The sequence below is a fragment of the Ranitomeya variabilis genome, chromosome 3, assembly GCF_051348905.1.
Source record: "Ranitomeya variabilis isolate aRanVar5 chromosome 3, aRanVar5.hap1, whole genome shotgun sequence".
NCBI classification, from domain to species: Eukaryota; Metazoa; Chordata; class Amphibia; order Anura; family Dendrobatidae; genus Ranitomeya; species Ranitomeya variabilis.
In genome coordinates this window covers 383,880,697-383,902,651 of record NC_135234.1, presented here as the reverse complement: position 1 = coordinate 383,902,651, position 21,955 = coordinate 383,880,697, and positions in this window count along the sequence as shown.

Here is a 21,955-nt window from a genome sequence, read left to right as displayed (position 1 = left end):
GTACCAGCTGCATCAGGCACAAAGAAATTGCACTCCGCGCCGTTCAGACTTCACAACCACTGAGTGGGCCAAAAACAAAGAAAAAAGAATGGACTAAATCAAGCCTGCACAACCATATGACAAAAATATCAAAACATGTTTATTGAACACCACAAAGAAAAACACTTAAAAACATCTAAAATACACTATGTGTAAAACACCCCAGTATATCCTGATAAATAAACAGCAATCTATATATGTTGTATATCAACCGACTATCCTAAATGTATAGTGACATATGCCAATAGTCCTGAATATGCCTATTAAGGGAGCAATATAGTATGAAATCTTGTGCAAATCAAATATATAGAATACAATAATCAAAATACATTACGAAATGATGGCAGAGTATATGACGAATGAGTCACTGAAAAATGTGACCTAGATAAAAAGAAACCTGAGTAAATAGAGCAAAGCTCCTCTCTAGGAGATCTATGGAGTCGGCGTGCCGCCGAATAAGCACTCAGCTAAGTCTAGAGTCATGGCAAATATAGATCGGAGGGTCGGAGGATAAAGCTACAGCTGTAAAACCATATGCCATGAATGGCCAGTCAGTGGTCAGGAGGGGGTGTAGAAAGCAGAGCCCCACGCGTATCGCCGCCGCAGCGGCTTCGTCAGGGGAAGTGGGGTATGCAGTGTTCAACCCACATATAAATAAGAACATAAATCTGCATGATAGCATACCGGTGTGCTCCTCCATGGAGCGGCAGGCAGGAGGCGGAGTAAAGGTGCAACCGCGTATGGAAAAGAGAGAAATATACGGAGGCCTCCGTAGGACAGAACCGGCGCACGCGCAATTGCGGCTCCATATCCGAGCCACGCTGCGCATGCGTCAAAAGCCCAGAGCCACAATAGAACAGGCAGAGCGCCGGAAAAATGTACAACGAGAGGGAAACACCCCCCACCCCTCCCACAAACCAGAAAGTAGGGAACGAAGTATCCAGTATAAGTATATCCAGACACCCCTAGAAGAAACCCACTAAGATAGATGGTAAGGTATATTTGAAGATAGATGACAATACGTCATAGTGAATAACTCCTGGACAGAAAACCGGACCTAAAAAAGAAAACAAGTTATCAAAAAATACATATATTAATGATGTTACATCGATAATATCTAATTGGAGCCTATATGCTAATAAAAAGAAAAACTCAAAATATAAGTCCAGAATGTCTCTTGTGTATGTCCATGGAGGCGATTCTTCATACGCACAATAGTCCTCCATTAATTGGTATAAGGCAAGATGATACAAGTCCCTATTGAATGCTGCCATGCAGATTAAGACTCCTCATATAACAAGGAAAAATGGTAATCCAGAAGCAGGAAAGCACAAGTCATGTAAAGGATAAATTCAATGTAGGTCCATCCTTAGTCCATGGTAAACGTACGTCCCAAGCAACTTGAACTCCAATATAACGATGAACGTAATGAAAACTGCATACATAATAGCTGTGAAGTCCCATAGGGCAGGTATTGGCGAATAACGACCCAATAGATGGCTAGGAGAAAAAAGGACAAAAAAGCGAACAGCGGCAAAGAGAGACGAACCATGCCTTTAAAATCATAGGTCAATCAAACAACATAGGAACACCTGGTATTATATCAGCTACAACTCCTTAAAGATGGATCTACTGTCCCAAGAACCCCGTAAAGAGGAGTTCCTCATTTAAACCTGCAGGGGCCACTGTGTGTAACTTGAAAATCCATTTGGATTCAATTTGGAGAAGGAACCTACTTTTATTTCCCTTCTCTCATTGGGGACAAGTTTCTGTAGGCCCACCACCTTCAGATTAGCTGAAGAACCTCTGTGTTTGACCAAAAAGTGTTCAGCCACTGGGGTGAGAGCCTTGCCCTTTCTCTGATCCGAGGCTGCCAAGTGTATTGTAGAAATATGTTTTTGGGCACGCTTCCTAAGTTCTTGGGTGGTCTGCCCAACATACATCATCCTACAGGGGCAGATAAGAGCATAGATCACATCCCTAGATCTACAGTTGATGTAAGACCTAAGGAAGTGTCTGGACAGCAAAATGGGGTGCACAAAGTGGTCACAAGTAGGTACCATGTGGGGACAGATATTACAGTCCCCACATGGAAATGACCCTCTCAAAGTAATGCCTCTATTTAGTTTAAACGTCGGTCTCTTAAAGTGACTCCGAGTCAGGATATCCCTAAGGTTAGGTGCCCGTCGTGCCGTTAGAAGGGGTCTATTGCTGGTGACCTCCGAGGTGTGTGTATCCGTCCGGAGGATCTGCCAGTGCCTGGACAAAATGTCACTAACCTGTTTCCAATTGTTGTTGAAATCGGTAATAAACCTGGTCTGACTCTCTTGATTTTGTCTTTTAGAAGATAGAAGCGACCTCTGATCTTGCGCCCTCGCCCTCTGATAGGCTGTGGAGATGACACGCCTAGGGTAACCCCTATATCGGAACCGATCCGAAAGCTCCCGAGCCTGAGTTGAAAAATCGGTATCAAGGGTACAGTTCCGTCTTGTACGTAGAAATTGTCCCGTTGGAACACCCACCTTTGTGTGCCAAGGATGGAAACTGGAAAATTCCAGAAGTGAATTCATTGACGTGGGATTTCTAAAGAGGTCGGTGGCCAAATGTTGCTCATGTGAAAATACCCTCAAATCCAAGAAGGTGGTATCGCTGGTGGAAATAGAAAACGTAAGAAAGATGTTAACAGAATTGGAGTTTAGATCGTTGAAAAACATAACACATTCCTCTTCAGTGCCCTTCCAGATGATAAAGACATCGTCTATAAAGCGATACCAGGCGTGGACGTGGGCAGCGAATGAAGGGGAGGAATATACAAATAACTCCTCCCACCAGCCTAAAAAGATATTGGCATAGGCTGGTGCACACCTCGCGCCCATCGCCACGCCCAATCGCTGGAGGTAATAGACTCTGTCAAAAAGGAAAAAATTGTGATGAAGCACAAAAGACATCAAATCGAGGAGAAACGAATCATGGCCTCTGTCCATAGACGTCTTTTTATCCAAGAAATGTGTTAACGCCCTTATCCCATCCCGATGCCCAATATTCGAGTAAAGTGATTCCACATCACAGGTGACTAATAAAAAATTACTAGGAAGTACCACCTGGCTACACATGCTGATAAAGTGTGAGGAATCCCGAATAAATGAGGGAAGGGATGAGGCGATGGGTTGGAGGAAGAAATCTAAGTACTCGCCTGCCTTCTCACACATACTGCCAACACTTGACACAATAGGTCTACCGGGAGGTTTAACGCTATCCTTATGTATTTTCGGCAACATGTAAAATGTTGCCGTTACAGGATCTGCCACCCAGAGGTACTGTTTCTCCTGTGGAGAAATGATGACATGCTGTAACGCCCTACCGAGTAGTTGTTCATATTTACGGAGAAAAATGGAGGTGGCATCAGAGGGGAGCTTCTGATAGTATTGTGTATTGCTCAGCTGTCGTTTAGCTTCAGTTTCATAAAGTTAAATTGACCACAAAACCACATTGCCCCCTTTATCTGCCTCCTTGATGATAAAATCCCCGTTATTCTGTAGGGCGGTAAGGGCGCGTCTTTCATCCATGTTTAAATTCGATGGTCCACTTACCCGGATAGGCATGGCCATGATGTCTCTCCTGACCACCTCAAAGAATATCTTTATGGCCGGTACCAAGGAAAAGGAGGGAGTTTTGAGAGATTTGTTTCTATTTGGAAACCTCCTTCTAGTCGGACTTGATTCGTTCTCCTCGAGTAATTCCAACAAATCCTGAAAGGTTTGGCGTTCATCACTGGGTATCGTCTGCATGATGTCAGGTCTCCTATACATGACTTGGAATGTTAACCTTCTGCAAAACAAATATAAGTCTTTAATGAGAATAAACTTGTCTGCAACATGTGTAGGGACAAAGGACAGGCCTTTCTGGAGCACAGATAATTCTGCAGGTGTAGGGACATAATTGGAGAGATTTATAACCTGTAGTGTGGTTGAACCAGGTATATGTCCCGATACATCTTCATGACAGACCTCCGTATCTCCTACTTCCGCCTGGTGGGGTACTTGTGACGATGGGGAGATGCATACCCCCTGTGTCGTGGAAATCGTTTTGTTACATTTCTTGTGTTTTCTCCCTCGTCTGGTCCGTGGTCGACCTCGCTCCCGGCGGAAGATAAAAAATCACTGGAGCTCTCTTCTCTATAAGAGGGGATTGTAGCCGTAGAAGCAGGGTGAAGACCACCCTTATGGGATTTCGGTCTTCGTGCATTACCCATATGTCTCCATTTATATGCCTTCCCTTGCTCAAAATCCATTTTGTCCCTTTGAAACTTTGCTCTCTTACGTTGTGTAATTTCAATCTCGTATTTGTCGAGAGTATCCTTCAACTTATTTTTGAAGGCTGTAACGGAGCCCTCATCAAAGCTAGTCAATTTTGATTCTAATTCCTTAATGGAGATTTTAGTTGCTGAAAATAATGTTCTATCATGTGTTCTATCATGCTCTAGCAATAAATTAATCAAAATACCCGATCACCGTGTAAGTCCCTGCTCCCAGATATGTTTAAAGGTGTCTGAGGGTTCCCAAGCAGGAAAAATAGATATCCGAAGACCTCTCGGGATAAAACCCGATTTAACATGCTCCTCCAGACTACGCATATTCCACCAGAGCCTTACGCCAGTCTTGTGGGCTCTGGTTAAATCTGAACATAATGCTGAAAAGTCATTATCCACATGGGGTACAGAAACCCCAGCCATCTCAAAAACACTAGAGGATTTTGCCTGCCACGCCGCCTCTCTAACCTCCCAATCCATGGTGGCCCAAAACCGGTATACAGACAATAATACTGATATAATATCGGCACCACTCAAGTAAGTGTGTGCAACCCCGTAGAAAGATACCCTGGGACACAGGGCTAGACAACTGAAATATAGTATAAACACAGGGTGCACTCTAGCCAGAGATGCAATAAAAGAAAAGAAAAAGGGTGCAAGGCCAAGGCCAAGAAAAAAGAATGGACTAAATCAAGCCTGCACAACCATATGACAAAAATATCAAAACATGTTTATTGAACACCACAAAGAAAAACACTTAAAAACATCTAAAATACACTATGTGTAAAACACCCCAGTATATCCTGATAAATAAACAGCAATCTATATATGTTGTATATCAACCGACCATCCTAAATGTATAGTGACATATGCCAATAGACCTTAATATGCCTATTAAGGGAGCAATATAGTATGAAATCTTGTGCAAATCAAATATATAGAATACAATAATCAAAATACATTACCAAATGATGGCAGAGTATATGACGAATGAGTCACTGAAAAATGTGACCTTTTCTTTTTTTTCTTTTCTTTTATTGCATCTCTGGCTAGAGTGCACCCTGTGTTTATACTATATTTCAGTTGTCTAGCCCTGTGTCCCAGGGTATCTTTCTACGGGGTTGCACACACTTACTTGAGTGGTGCCGATATTATATCAGTATTATTGTCTGTATACCGGTTTTGGGCCACCATGGATTGGGAGGTTAGAGAGGCGGCGTGGCAGGCAAAATCCTCTAGTGTTTTTGAGATGGCTGGGGTTTCTGTACCCCATGTGGATAATGACTTTTCAGCATTATGTTCAGATTTAACCAGAGCCCACAAGACTGGCGTAAGGCTCTGGTGGAATATGCGTAGTCTGGAGGAGCATGTTAAATCGGGTTTTATCCCGAGAGGTCTTCGGATATCTATTTTTCCTGCTTGGAAACCCTCAGACACCTTTAAACATATCTGGGAGCAGGGACTTACACGGTGTTCGGGTATTTTGATTAATTTATTGCTAGAGCATGATAGAACATTATTTTCAGCAACTAAAATCTCCATTAAGGAATTAGAATCAAAATTGACTAGCTTTGATGAGGGCTCCGTTACAGCCTTCAAAAATAAGTTGAAGGATACTCTCGACAAATACGAGATTGAAATTACACAACGTAAGAGAGCAAAGTTTCAAAGGGACAAAATGGATTTTGAGCAATGGAAGGCATATAAATGGAGACATATGGGTAATGCACGAAGACCGAAATCCCATAAGGGTGGTCTTCACCCTGCTTCTACGGCTACAATCCCCTCTTATAGAGAAGAGAGCACCAGTGATTTTTTATCTTCCGCCGGGAGCGAGGTCGACCACGGACCAGACGAGGGAGAAAACACAAGAAACGTAACAAAACGGTTTCCACGACACAGGGGGTATACATCTCCCCATCGTCACAAGTACCCCACCAGGCGGAAGTAGGAGATACGGAGGTCTGTCATGAAGATGTATCGGGACATATACCTGGTTCAACCACACTACAGGTTATAAATCTCTCCAATTATGTCCCTACACCTGCAGAATTATCTGTGCTCCAGAAAGGCCTGTCCTTTGTCCCTACACATGTTGCAGACAAGTTTATTCTCATTAAAGACTTATATTTGTTTTGCAGAAGGTTAACATTCCAAGTCATGTATAGGAGACCTGACATCATGCAGACGATACCCAGTGATGAACGCCAAACCTTTCAGGATTTGTTGGAATTACTCGAGGAGAACGAATCAAGTCCGACTAGAAGGAGGTTTCCAAATAGAAACAAATCTCTCAAAACTCCCTCCTTTTCCTTGGTACCGGCCATAAAGATATTCTTTGAGGTGGTCAGGAGAGACATCATGGCCATGCCTATCCGGGTAAGTGGACCATCGAATTTAAACATGGATGAAAGACGCGCCCTTACCGCCCTACAGAATAACGGGGATTTTATCATCAAGGAGGCAGATAAAGGGGGCAATGTGGTTTTGTGGTCAATTCAACTTTATGAAACTGAAGCTAAACGACAGCTGAGCAATACACAATACTATCAGAAGCTCCCCTCTGATCCCACCTCCATTTTTCTCCGTAAATATGAACAACTACTCGGTAGGGCGTTACAGCATGGCATCATTTCTCCACAGGAGAAACAGTACCTCTGGGTGGCAGATCCTGTAACGGCAACATTTTACATGTTGCCGAAAATACATAAGGATAGCGTTAAACCTCCCGGTAGACCTATTGTGTCAAGTGTTGGCAGTATGTGTGAGAAGGCAGGCGAGTACTTAGATTTCTTCCTCTAACCCATCGCCTCATCCCTTCCCTCATTTATTCGGGATTCCTCACACTTTATCAGCATGTGTAGCCAGGTGGTACTTCCTAGTAATTTTTTATTAGTCACCTGTGATGTGGAATCACTTTACTCGAATATTGGGCATCGGGATGGGATAAGGGCATTAACACATTTCTTGGATAAAAAGACGTCTATGGACAGAGGCCATGATTCGTTTCTCCTCGATTTGATGTCTTTTGTGCTTCATCACAATTTTTTCCTTTTTGACAGAGTCTATTACCTCCAGCGATCGGGCGTGGCGATGGGCGCGAGGTGTGCACCAGCCTATGCCAATATCTTTTTAGGCTGGTGGGAGGAGTAATTTGTATATTCCTCCCCTTCATTCGCTGCCCACGTCCACGCCTGGTATCGCTTTATAGACGATGTCTTTATCATCTGGAAGGGCACTGAAGAGGAATGTGTTATGTTTTTCAACGATCTAAACTCCAATTCTGTTAACATCTTTCTTACGTTTTCTATTTCCACCAGCGATACCACCTTCTTGGATTTGAGGGTATTTTCACATGAGCAACATTTGGCCACCGACCTCTTTAGAAAACCCACGTCAACGAATTCACTTCTGGAATTTTCCAGTTTCCATCCTTGGCACACAAAGGTGGGTGTCCCAACGGGACAATTTCTACGTACAAGACGGAACTGTACCCTTGATACCGATTTTTCAACTCAGGTTCGGGAGCTTTCGGATCGGTTCCGATATAGGGGTTACCCTAGGCGTGTCATCTCCACAGCCTATCAGAGGGCGAGGGCGCAAGATCAGAGGTCGCTTCTATCTTCTAAAAGACAAAATCAAGAGAGTCAGACCAGGTTTATTACCGATTTCAACAACAATTGGAAACAGGTTAGTGACATTTTGTCCAGGCACTGGCAGATCCTCCGGACGGATACACACACCTCGGAGGTCACCAGCAATAGACCCCTTCTAACGGCACGACGGGCACCTAACCTTAGGGATATCCTGACTCGGAGTCACTTTAAGAGACCGACGTTTAAACTAAATAGAGGCATTACTTTGAGAGGGTCATTTCCATGTGGGGACTGTAATATCTGTCCCCACATGGTACCTACTCGTGACCTCTTTGTGCACCCCATTTTGCTGTCCAGACACTTCCTTAGGTCTTACATCAACTGTAGATCTAGGGATGTGATCTATGCTCTTATCTGCCCCTGTAGGATGATGTATGTTGGGCAGACCACCCAAGAACTTAGGAAGCGTGCCCAAAAACATATTTCTACAATACGCTTGGCAGCCTCGGATCAGAGAAAGGGCAAGGCTCTCACCCCAGTGGCTGAACACTTTTTGGTCAAACACAGAGGTTCTTCAGCTAATCTGAAGGTGGTGGGCCTACAGAAACTTGTCCCCAATGAGAGAGGGGGAAATAAAAGTAGGTTCCTTCTCCAAATTGAATCCAAATGGATTTTCAAGTTACACACAGTGGCCCCTGCAGGTTTAAACGATGAACTCCTCTTTACGGGGTTCTTGGGACAGTAGATCTATCTTTAAGGAGTTGTAGCCGATATAATACCAGGTGTTCCTATGTTGTTTGATTGACCTATGATTTTAAAGGCATGGTTCGTCTCTCTTTACCGCTGTTCGCTTTTTTGTCCTTTTTTCTCCTAGCCATCTATTGGGTCGTTATTCGCCAATACCTGCCCTATGGGACTTCACAGCTATTATGTATGCAGTTTTCATTACGTTCATCGTTATATTGGAGTTCAAGTTGCTTGGAACGTACGTTTACCATGGACTAAGGATGGACCTACATTGAATTTTTCCTGTACATGACTTGTGCTTTCCTGCTTCCGGATTACCATTTTTCCTTGTTATATGAGGAGTCTTAATCTGCATGGCAGCATTCAATAGGGACTTGTATCATCTTGCCTTATACCAATTAATGGAGGACTATTGTGCGTATGAAGAATCGCCTCCATGGACATACACAAGAGACATTCTGGACTTATATTTTGAGTTTTTCTTTTTATTAGCATATAGGCTCCAATTAGGTATTATCGATGTAACATCATTAATATATGTGTTTTTTGATAACTTGTTTTCTTTTTTAGGTCCGGTTTTCTGTCCAGGAGTTATTCACTATGACGTATTGTCATCTATCTTCAAATATACCTTACCATCTATCTTAGTGGGTTTCTTCTAGGGGTGTCTGGATATACTTATATTGGATACTTCGTTCCCTACTTTCTGGTTTGTGGGAGGGGTGGGGGGTGTTTCCCTCTCATTGTACATTTTTCCGGCGCTCTGCCTGTTCTATTGTGGCTCTGCACTTTTGACGCATGCGCAGCGTGGCTCGGATATGGAGCCGCGTCTGCGCGTGCGCCGGCTCTGTCCTACGGAGGCCTCCGTATATTTCTCTCTTTTCCATACGCGGTTGCACCTTTACTCCGCCTTCTGCCTGCCGCTCCATGGAGGAGCACACCGGTATGCTATCATGCAGATTTATGTTCTTATTTATATGTGGTTTGAACACTGCATACCCCACTTCCCCTGACGAAACCGCTGCGGCAGCGATACGCGTGGGGCTCTGCTTTCTACACCCCCTCCTGACCACTGACTGGCCATTCATGGCATGTGGTTTTACAGCTGTAGCTTTATCCTCCGACCCTCCGATCTATATTTACCATGACTCTAGACTTAGCTGAGTGCTTATTCGGCGGCACGCCGACTCCATAGATCTCCTAGAGAGGAGCTTTGCTCTATTTACTCAGGTTTCTTTTTATCTAGGTCACATTTTTCAGTGACTCATTCGTCATATACTCTGCCATCATTTGGTAATGTATTTTGATTATTGTATTCTATATATTTGATTTGCACAAGATTTCATACTATATTGCTCCCTTAATAGGCATATTCAGGTCTATTGGCATATGTCACTATACATTTAGGATGGTCGGTTGATATACAACATATATAGATTGCTGTTTATTTATCAGGATATACTGGGGTGTTTTACACATAGTGTATTTTAGATGTTTTTAAGTGTTTTTCTTTGTGGTGTTCAATAAACATGTTTTGATATTTTTGTCATATGGTTGTGCAGGCTTGATTTAGTCCATTCTTTTTTCTTTGTTTTTGGTGCTATATTATAGTGGACTTGGCCTTGCACCCTTTTTCTTTTCTTTTATTGCATCTCTGGCTAGAGTGCACCCTGTGTTTATACTATAAACCACTGAGTGGGCCACTATGTAGCACGTCTGCCAGGTTTTGCGTTCCTTCGATGATTTCACGCAGATGGCGAGTGCAGATGATGCACTAGTCAGCATGACTGTCCCCCTTATCTGCCTGCTTCAACAAACACTGCAAGCGCTAAGGGATGATCTTGTGGAAGAGGTGGAGGATGAGGAGTCACCAATTCCATCAGCTTCTGGACAGTCAGCGCTACATGGTTCCTCACAAAGGCCTAGGCAGGGGACACTTTGTGAGGAGGATGAGGAGGAGTCAATGGAGGATGAAGACATCAGTCCAGAGGAGGGAGTTACACAATTCTCCAGTAGTCAGTGTGTAGAGCGAGGGTGGGGTGACTCAGAGCAGGCAGAGATCACGCCTCAAGCAGGGGACAGCGTTTCTTGGCCAGTTGGCAGTCTGCAGCACATGGCTGATTACATGCTGCAGTGCCTGAGAAATGACCGCCGCATTGCCCACATTCTCAACACGGCTGATTATTGGGTGTACACCCTCCTAGATCCTCGCTACCGGGACAACTTACCAAGCCTCATAACACCGTTGAACCGGGAGCGTAAAATGCGGGAGTACCAAGACACACTGGTGAATTCCATCATCTTCTCCAGTCCAACTGAGAGCAGTGCTGCTAGTGCTTTACAAAGCAGCTCAGTGCATCAAGGCAGTGGAGGAAGCTCTGCACAACGAGGGAGCAGAAGCAGTGCCTCAGCACAAGGCAAGACCAGTATGGCTCAACTTTGGCACAGTTTTGTGTGCCCGCCACACATGTCTACACCATCACAGATGGCTCCAGTCAGCAGGAGGCAACGTTTCCATCAGATGGTGACAGACTACAAAACAGCGCAGGCTACGGGACAGATTCAAACAACGCTAAAGAGGCGGCGCATGGCACCAAGGGGGTAGGAATAACGGCTGTGCTGCTTCCCATTACGAAGGAAAGTCCCACCTCCGAGACGGTTTCACTGTATCAGGGGACCCATTTTATAAGTGTTCAGTTCTGCGTTTGCAAGGACCATAATTAAAAGAGACACCTTTTCCTTTTGCATCATTAGTGCTGCACAAGTTGGCTCTTTCAGCTACAAACGCCTGGGGGGGTTAAAGGTTACATTTCAACTTGCTCCAATTAGGCCTCAGCCTACACTCTGCTCCTCCTGCTGTCCCTTGGCTCTAAGACCGCCAGTTGGTGCTCGGAAGTGCTGGCTGCACAGAGAAAAACCCTCGCCACTGTCTCAGTGGGGTTCAGTAACGCCAGCTGTTTCCCTGCTGTGTAGCCGGCAATGTGTCCTGCAAACGCCACGCAGACACAAAAGACACTAAGCTGCCTCCAGTGCAGGCTTCGGCCTACACTCTGCTCCTCTTTCTGTCCCTGGGCTCTATCACTGCCAGTTGGTGCTCGGAAGTGCTGGCTGCACAGAGAAAAACACTCGCCACTGTGTCAGTGGGGTTCGGTAATGTCAGCTGTTCCCCTGCTGTGTAGCCGGCAACGTGTTCTGAAAACACCACGCAGACACAAGACACTAAGCTGCCTCCAGCGCAGGCTTCAGCCTACACTCTGCTCCTCCTTCTGTCCCTGGGCTCTAACACCACCAGTTGGTGCTCAGAAGTGCTGGCTGCACAGAGAAAAACACTCGCCACTGTGTCAGTGGGGTACAGTAATGCCAGCTGTTCCCCTGCTGTGTAGTGGGCAACGTGTCATGCAAACGCCATGCAGACACAACAGACACTAAGCTGCCTCCAGTGCAGGCTTCGACCTACACTCTGCTCCTCCTTCTGTCCCTAGGCTCTTACACCGCCAGTTGGTGCTCTGAAGTGCTGGCTGCACAGAGAAAAACACTCGCCACTGTGTCAGTGGGGTTCAGTAACGTCAGCTGTTCCCCTACTGTGTAGCCGGCAATGTGTCCTGCAAACGCCACGCAGACACAACAGACACTAAGCTGCGTCCAGTGCAGGCTTCGACCTCCACTCTGCTCCTCTGCTCCTCCTTCTGTCCCTAGGCTCTAACACCGCCAGTTGGTGCTCGGAAGTGCTGGCTGCACAGAGAAAAACACTCGCCACTGTGTCAGTGGGGTTCAGTAACGTCAGCTGTTCCCCTACTGTGTAGCCGGCAACGTGTCCTGCAAACGCCACGCAGACACAACAGAGACTAAGCTGCCTCCAGTGCAGGCTTCAGCCTACACTCTGCTCCTCCTTCTGTCCCTGGGCTCTAACACCGCCAGTTGGTGCTCGGAAGTGCTGGCTGCACAGAGAAAAACACTCGCCACTGTGTCAGTGGGGTTCAGCAACGTCAGCTGTTCCCCTACTGTGTAGCCGGCAACGTGTCCTGCAAACGCCACGCAGACACAATAGACATTAAGCTGCCTTCAGTGCAGGCTTCGGCCTACATTCTGCTCCTCTGCTCCTCATTGATTCCCTGGGCTCTAACAGCGCCAGTTGGTGCTCGGAAGTGCTGGCTGAACAGAGAAAAACACTCGCCACTGTGTCAGTGGGGTTCAGTAACCCCAGCTGTTCCCCTGCTGTGTAACCGGCAACGTGTCCTGCAAACGCCACACGCAGACACAACAGACAGTAAGCTGCCTCCAGTGCAGGCTTCAGCCTACACTCTGCTTCTCCTTCTGTCCCTGGGCTCTAACACCGCCAGTTGGTGCTCGGAAGTGCTGGCTGCACAGAGAAAAACACTCGCCACTGTGTCAGTGGGGTTCAGTAACGTCAGCTGTTCCCCTGTGTAGCCGGCAACATGTCCTGCAAACGCCACGCAGACACAACAGACACTAAGCTGCCTTCAGTGCAGGCTTCGGCCTACACTCTGCTCCTCTGCTCTTCATTGATTCCCTGGGCTCTAACACCGCCAGTTGGTGCTCAAAAGTGCTGGCTGCACAGAGAAAAACACTCTCCACTGTGTCAGTGGGGTTCAGTAACCCCAGCTGTTCCCCTGCTGTGTAGCCAGCAACGTGTCCTGCAAACGCCACGCAGACACAACAGACACTAAGCTGCGTCCAGTGCAGGCTTCGGCCTACACGCTGCTCCTCTGCTCCTCCTTGATTCCCTGGGCTCTAACACCACCAGTTGGTGTTTGGAAGTGCTGGCTGCACAGAGAAAAACACTCGCCACTGTGTCAGTGGGGTTCAGTAATGCCAGCTGTTCCCCTGCTGTGTAGCCAGCAATGTGTCCTGCAAACGGCACGCAGACACAACAGACACTAAGCTGCGTCCAGTGCAGGCTTCGGCCTACACTCTGCTCCTCTGCTCCTCCTTGATTCCTTGGGCTCTAACTCCGCCAGTTGGTGCTCGGAAGTGCTGGCTGCATAGAGAAAAACACTCGCCACTGTGTCAGTGGGGTTCAGTAACGCCAGCTGTTCCCCTGCTGTGTAGCTGGCAACGTGTCCTGCAAATGCCACGCAGACACAACAGACACTAAGCTGCCTCCAGTGCAGGCATCTGCCTGCACTCTGCCCCCCCCTGCTGACCCTTGGCTCCAACAACGCTAGTTGGGGCTCTAGGAAGACAGTCTTGAATAGGTCCCCCTGGTTCCAGTACCATCAGCTGGTTCCGGGCAGAGCCTTTGGCTTAGGTGCCTCCTTCTGGGTATCCGAGTTCCACCGACGTCAGGTGGTCCTTGGTAGTGCTTTCTGGCATGGGTACCTCCTGCTTAATAACCGAGTTCCAGTAACGTCAGCTGGTCCTCTGTAGTTCCATTGGCTCTTGGACCTTCGGCTACCCATCCGAGTTCAAGTACGTCAGCTGGTTCTTGGCAGTCTCTTATGCTCTTGTACCTTCTGCTACATTTCCAAGTTCAAGACCCTAAAGACGACAACCCGGAAGACCGAGAAGCAGAAGAACAAGAGGCTGCAGAACAAAGAGCAGAAGAACATTAAGCATAAGACTAAACATCAGAGCAAAATATATTATCTAAATTATAAGCAGAAGAAGACTAAGCAGTGTACGGGGGTGAGTCCGTTCCTCCTCGTGGTGCCCCTGGAAGAAGCCTGCTGTTGCAGGCCTAACTGAACGTGGACAAATCCTGTTGTTACTCTTTTGTGACAGGCAGAACGTAAGGTGTAATCTTCAAACTTTTATAGATAACAACTACAGGAATGCCTGTCACAAATATGAATATGATGAAGAAGTAGAATATGAAGAAGAATAATAGTTTAATAAAAAGAATATGAAGAATGTAACAAAAAAAAATAATAGGTAGAAGATGAAGAAGAAGATGATGAATAAGTTGAAGAAGAAGTTGATGTCAAAGATGCTGCTGCTGAGGAGGGTGAAGAAGAAAGTGTGGGAGAAGTAAAAAAGAAGGTGAAGGGCATGGAAGTAGTGAAACATCAATATCTGACAAAATAAAAAAAATCTTAACATAGTCAATATCTTTGTAACTCCGAACGTCTTAAAAAAAAAAAAAAAAATTCCTGCTATTCTATTTGTTTGGGCTAAACCTATATGCCTTTAATGTCTCCACCACCTCCCCCAATACATCCTATATTTCCACAAGGAAAGAAAGGGTTTATTTTAATTCTGATATTTTGGCCCCATTGACTTGCATTGGTATCGGGTTTCGGTATCGGCGATATCCGATATTTTTTGAATATCGGCCGATCCAATCTGATACCGATACTTTCCGATATCGGAAGGTATCACTCAACACTACTTATAAACTAATCACTAGTGTTGAGCGATACCTTCCGATATTTGAAAGTATCGGTATCGGATAGTATCGGCCGATATCCGAAAAATATCGGATATCGCCAATACCGATACCCGATACCAATACAAGTCAATGGGACACAAGTATCGGAAGTGATCCTGGATGGTTCCCAGGGTCTGAAGGAGAGGAAACTCTCCTTCAGGCCCTGGGATCCATATTCATGTGTAAAATAAAGAGTAAAAATAAAAAATAGGGATATACTCACCCTCTGACGCGCCCTGGTTCTAACCGATGCAACCGGCAGCCTCCGTTCCTAAGAATGAGCGCGTGAAGGACCTTTGATGACGTCGCGGCTTGTGATTGGTCGCGTGACCATTCATGTGACCGCTCACGCGACCAATCACAAGCCGCGACGTCATCGAAGGCCCTTCACGCGCTCATTCTTAGGAACGGAGGCTGCCGGTTGCATCGGTTAGAACCAGGGCGCGTCAGAGGGTGAGTATATCCCTATTTTTTATTTTTATTCTTTATTTTACACATGAATATGCAGCCCGATACCGATTCCCGATATCACAAAAGTATCGGAACTCGGTATCGGAATTCCGATACCGCAAATATCGGCCGATACCCGATACTTGCGGTATCGGAATGCTCAACACTACTAATAACCAATGACCCATTATTCACCATTAAAAATAAAATCAGGATGATTATCAATAAACATTTATCATTGAACACAATTGACCAGAAAACCATGACATTTCTTACCAATATGCATCCAGTAACCACCATGTTCTATTTTTTACCCAAGATCCACAAGTCCCTCACTAACCTTCTAGGTTGCCCAAATGTTGCCTTAACAGACTCCATCTTATTCCCTCTGCCCATATTTTTGGTTAAGAACTCCCGATCCTTCATTCTTGATACCAGTCATTTTTTACAAGTCATCAAACACATATCAAATATTACTCCTGACATTCTACTTGTCAATTTGGATGCTAATAGCCTATATACATCTATTGAACATACCTTAGGCCTTGCAGCAGTTAATGATATGCTGACTACATCTGAACTCATCCATAGCTCTAAAGAACTTTGCATGGAACTTCTAAAATTGGTATTACGTGAAAACTACTTTTTGTTTGGTGACCAATTTTTTATACAGGTACATGAGACCGTTGTGGGGTCAAATGTAGCACCAGCTTATGCCAACTGCTATATGGATGACTTTAAAAAGGAGTTTGTCTATACTAATGAACTGTTTCGGAAATACTCTATATGCTGGTTAAGATATATAGACGACGTGTTCTGCATTTGTAGGGTACACAAGAAACCGTTCATATTTTTACAGTAATGTAAATTCTATTCGCCCAAACTAAAATTTTCTCTTAATTTTGACATGACTTAAGTATCTTTTCTAGATACACTATACACAAGAAGAATGAAGGCACACTTACCATGGATTTGTATGCAAAACCAACAGATTGCAAAAATCTTCTACACTATTCATGCTGTCATCCAAAAATCACAAAAAACAGTCTACCCTGTTCTCAATTTCAATGTGTCTCTAGGATAGTGTCTGATAAAAATCTATTGACCACGCGTTTAGAGGAAATGATTCATTTATGAAAAGGAACTACTAACTACAAATTCTCAAACAAGAGAAACTCAGGACTCGCAGTGCACAAGATCATTCTTCACCAATGTCCAAGAAAGAATGTATTCCTTTTGTACACACACATCACCCAATAATGCCCAAGATTTATAACTGCTTTAGAAGACACTGGCCGTTATTACCAAAGGCGTACCCACAGGTGGATGTTTTCAGAAATCCAGCATTGATGTGAACAAGAATACCTCGGAACATCAGAGATCATTGCATAAAAGCAGATGTGGGTAGTCTATCAAAAGAACTGCCACAAACCATTTTCGGATCAAAAAGGACAGGTACATTCCCATGTTTAAGTTGTGCTGCCTGTACCAATGTTATTAAATCCAGTGAGGTCACTCATCCGCAATTAGAAAATCCCAATTAGAGGTTTTTATACCTGCAACGCCAATTTTGTAATCTACGTCATTAAATATCCCTGCGGGCTATTATACATTGGTGAAATCACTCAACACATAGGATCGTTAGCCATAAGTCTACCATTAAATGATTTCATTATTGTGTTTTATTATTATTATTATCATTATTATTTTTCATTCCCTCATTTTTTAATGTTTTCCTTTACTTATATTTTTTCCATTTTTCTTCATTTTTTTTTAAATTTAATTCTCTTCATTTCATTCACTTCATTCATAATTTTTCCTTTTTTTACATTTATTTTATTATCATTATTATTTATGTTTTTATTTTATCTTTTTGCATTTTTTCCTATATTTTCCTACTGTTACATTAATTCCCCTCTCCCCTAAAACACTCCTGCACTATATTCAGTGATATCTTACCATGGGACTCAGTCACACTCTACTAATCATGATAAGCCTATGTTTAATCAGTACAAACTATGTTTCAGTTCCCTACTTGTGGCTAAATATCAAAAAGACATGACTGCACATCTGCAACCGCAACACTAGGCTTCTTCCGGCTTAACTACCCCATATACCAAGCCTCGTTCTAAAACATTGCTATACAGAAAGTGCCTCCCTCCATGCAGCCAAGCCTCAGTTTGGGCCACACAGATGTGTCACTTCCGGGTTCACGGAAGTACAACCAATGATCACACACCAAACAGCGCAGAGCCATACCAGAACCCCTCGGCAGCGAGCGACATGGTTAGTAATATCCCCCACCCCACCTCTCATGTTTTTATGTGTCCCATATATATAACTAAATCCCAATTAACTCTTGTTACTCATGTTAAGCACGGAATTGCAATGGATATGACATCACCAGAAGGATTTTTTACCCTACAAAGAAATTCCAGGGTCTTAACCCCATAGATTGGTAAAATTTTGATTTAATTGTATTGTTAACAAAGATCTTCCTCCCTCCCCTCCTTTCTTTGCCCTACTCCATTCCATTCCTATACCTCATCTTTTCGTTAGATGGTGAACCACATACTCAATGAAACTCGCTTTTTTCATAACTTCAACAATAATAGGCAGGTGATTACCCAATAACCATACCTTTCTAGGAAGGTCTGACAACCTCCCACATACTTTCACATAACTTAATTCTGTGCTTCCCTTTTCTTTACTTATTTGTTATTCACCACACTCCAACAGGATTGTTGTGGGGCTGTTGTCATATTGTTTATGGTCCTCTAGCCATAATTTTATTTTTTATAGTAATGTTGATATACTTTGTATTTCCTTTTGTTTGTTTAAAGGGCAGGGCACACTAATTTTTGTATACTTCTCTTGAAGCGATTCTTGAGAAAGACCCAGGATTGGGTCAAAATATTGCATATCACTGTCACGGGGCTCCTTCCCTGTCCCTAACACTAGGAGGCGCCCTTGCTTGCCCTATTCCCTGGGATACTTTTGGGCCACCAACCTTGCCTTATCTCCTGAGTTATCCCTCCGTCTGTTCTTTTCCCCCACCAAGGGAAAAGGGGAGCTACTGTGCACCGAAGTACACCAACCCAACAAAAACAAGGCAATACAAAGAAGTGTAACTGAAAATAGCAGGCATACAAATATTCACTCACATATAACAAAGGAATGCACCAAGGTTTGGAGGATGGTAGAAAAGCCAAAGTAGGAGAAGTAAGGGAATTATCACACTTACAAACCACGCAACAGTCATTGATAATTCCTCCAAAACTCCTCATATGAACACCTCTCCTTTCAACCATGCAGCAAAAGCTAGCTCTGACATGGATTTGAATCTGGACAGATTATAAAGAGAATGGGGGTGGCTAACTGAGTTCAGCTGGGAGCTCATAGTCCCAGAGTTTCCAACATGGCCGATTAACCCCTGTTCTGCCAAAATAAATAAACATTATTCAAAAAGAATGAGAAGTTCTCCTTTTCAGAGCAGGAGTAGGAGCATTCAGATGCTGCAGTCTTTTGGCTCCTCTCTGTTGCGGTAACGCCGTGACAATTGCTTTTTGAATCATTGTTTAATGTAATACTTTATAGTGTAAACTAAACTAATTTACTATTATTTGCACTCAGTGCTGCTGTTTCAGCTCAGAGACATAGCAGTAAAGGATACGCTGGAAAATGAAAATGGGGTTACCCAGGAGCCGGCAGCCATTAGTCAGTTTCTACAAGGATCCAGATATAATAATTTGTTGTGTCATGGGAACAAAGTGAAGGGACCAATTAAAAACACCTCCTGAAGGCCCAAGAACCAAAATCCAGGGGATATGATCAGTTGTCTCTAGTGAGACAATTTAAGCCTGGAGATCTGGTACCTAATTAGTGGTCACAGGGGAGAACAGGTTCCTTAACCAATGGCAGCGACCCTACAGGGTAGTAGAAAATTTCGGAGAGGTAAACTATAAAGTACAACAGCCAGGAAAAAGGAAGACATTTTCCATATATTATGGCAACCTGCTAAAACCCTGGAAGGATATTGACTCCCTAGAAGCTCCTTGTTTTTTAGCCCAGTTAGAAGCCAACATTCCAGATGTCAAAGTAGCTGGAAATTTGTCACCTTCCTAAAGATGATACTGACCAAAATGTTTACTCAAAAATAGGGTCAGGGTCTTGGAGTCACCAGGTCACACTCATGAGCACTCGTGAGCCTCCCACAATTTAAAGCCCTGTAGAATTCCTGAGTTTAACCGGGAGTTAGTCTCAGAGGAGGCAATACAAAACTAACCACGCCCCTCACAAAATCAGTTTTGGTAAAGTGTCCCCCTGTAGGCATTGGGGGTTTGACAGATGGTGCCCAGCCCTCTGCTTAGGGTAGAGAGGGAGGATATGTAGCAATTGCCAAATAGACTAGGATTAAATCCTTGCTCTGCCAGCTTTGATTAGAAGACCTGGCTAGCTCTGCATATAAGCAGGCTAGGTGTTCATCTGAGGCAGTCAGCTCTGGGAAGCTGACCAGTCTGGATGTGTCTTGAAGTTGAAGACAGAAACAAACCAGAAACTTTTGGAGAAAAGTCTGCACAGGCCGTGTGCACCAAACTGCGAGTATCAGTGAACAAAACCTATATTAAGCAAAATAATTGTGTGCAAGTATCAATGGTTGCTTGCTATGAATGATAGCAGTTTTTTGTTTGACAGAACTGTGGCTAGCTCAGCGATGTCTGAAACAGTCAGGATCTATACTGTTTAGGTAGCTCCTGGACAAAGCTAAGGATTTATGTTAATGAGTTTGCTTTGGTGCTTTACAACCTGTGGAAAGCGAAAAAACGTGTTTGGACCAAAACTGCATAGCTTTTGTGTACACTACCTAATATATAATAGAGTGCAAGAGAGTCCCTACACTGTGTAAACAGGCAATTAAATGGCCACTGATGGGTAAAGGTTTAGTGATCAGTGGTCGCTAGTGTTGAGCATTCCGATACTGCAAATATCGGGTATCGGCCGATATTCGCTGTATCAGAATTCCGATACCGAGTTCCGATATTTTTGCGATATCGGAAATCGGAATCGGAAGTTCCTATTCCCAGTCATCTTATACGGCGTGTGCGGTGGGTATGGTTCCCAGGGTCTGGAGGAGAGGAGACTCTCCTTCAGGCCCTGGGATCCATATTCATGTAAAAAATAAAAATAAAAAATATGGATATACTCACCCTCCAATGGCCCCTGGCTCTAAGCGGTGCAACCGGCAGCCTTCGTTCCTAAGAATGCAGTGAGTGTAAGACCTGCGATCATGTCGCGGTCTTGTGACTGGTCGCGTGACCAGTCGCGTGACCGTGACGTCATCGCAGGTCCTACACTCACTGCATTCTTAGGAGCGGAGGCTGCCGGTTGCACCGCTGAGAGCCAGGGCCCGTCGGAGGGTGAGTATATCCATATTTTTTATTTGTATTCTTTATTTTTTACATGAATATGGATCCCAGGGCCTGAAGGAGAGTTTCCTCTCCTTCAGACCCTGGGAACCATCCAGGATCGCTCCCTGCACACACCGTACCCAGCGTATAAGACGACCCCCGACTTTTGAGATGATTTTCAGGGGTTAAAAAGTCATTTTATACGCCGGAAAATACAGTATTTACATTCCGATATTTGTGTCCCATTGACTTGCATTGGTATCGGGTATTGGTATCGGCGATATCCGATATTTTTTGGATATCGGCCGATCCAATCCGATACCGATACTTTTGAATATCGGAAGGTATCGCTCAACACTAGTGGTCGCATCCAGCTGCCGGTCGGTTCTTGTAAACAAACCCTAAGTCTCTATGAAATAATGCTTATTCATATTGTCAATGTAATAAATAAGCATCTTTGAAAGTAAATAGAAATATTTAAAAAATGTATGTTTTATTCTACAAAGAATCCAAGCTAAACATATTTGAATGGAATTTACAAGAATTGATACTCAATTTCACAGGACCTTTAAATAGGAACATGTATTGTACAGATTGCATATATTGTACTCCCTGATAATGCCAAACAGTACCCAGAGCGTTGCCTAATTAGTACATTTAGTTCCAATGTAATGTGTATGTTCAGTTCCCAGGCAGCATCCTTGAGTACAAAGTGTCAAACTTTTCCTATGACGTGGCCAGGTCTTACTCGCATGCATCATAGATCTGTGTAATGTGAGGCTGTGGCCTCTGATACAGCTAGGGGGCGCTGTTTGTTCTCCCCAGAATGTGCATGCAGACGGATGAAGTCCATAGGTGTGCATGAGAGTCACGGATTTCCGTTCCGGGTTTTCCATGTGGCTAAAGGCCACAGGTTTGTGTGCCAGGTCGTGTCAGGTGTGTGAGGTGCACGTCAATGTCAGTCTGGTGTGTGCTGGTCTGCAGAGTGCATGGAGGCACAGGCCAGCAGAGCCAGCAC